Consider the following 683-nt stretch of genomic DNA (forward strand, 5'->3'; position numbering starts at 1 on the left):
TTTAAGGTTATAAATCAGAACATTTGGTGCCCACTTTGCTTTAAGACCTTATAATAGACCTTCTGTTATACGAGGAATACTAAAAGGTGTAAATTCAACTTCTACAGAAAAAAACATATCCAAGGGTTTCGATCCATAAGGGAAAGTAAAAATATCACTATTAAAAAGGTGGTTAAATTCATGTATTGTCAAAATCAGTGAATATCTCCTCACGATCCACTATCTGACTATTCTGTCAGTGCGCTGGAAAACAATCTGGTGTTAATTAATACACAGCCTAGGCTTTGTAAACTGTTACTGTATGTAAACAAAGGGGCCAACCGTTGCTAGCCACATACCTGTTTTAACAGCCTGGGCTGTGTATAAACACTGTATTTATTTTTTCAGCGCACACAGTACGTACAGGTAGTGGATCATGAGGAGATAGCCACTGATTTAGACAAATATTGATTTAGACAACAAGGATACTCTAGAATTGCTGACTCCACCTTTAATGAAACATTATTTACGATTCTTTTTTATTGTATTCATAGCTATCAGAAATGTTCCTTTTAAAATGTAACTGGCACCTGCATAAATCAAACTCTCAAAACTACAATTCATGTTTGTTTTTTTAATTCTTATCACATTCATCAGTTGCCAGGAGAAAAACAAGACGAAGAGAACACATCAGTAATCGGCTC

The sequence above is a fragment of the Ammodytes marinus genome (assembly GCF_949987685.1).
Source record: "Ammodytes marinus genome assembly, chromosome: 6".
Taxonomy (NCBI): domain Eukaryota; kingdom Metazoa; phylum Chordata; class Actinopteri; order Uranoscopiformes; family Ammodytidae; genus Ammodytes; species Ammodytes marinus.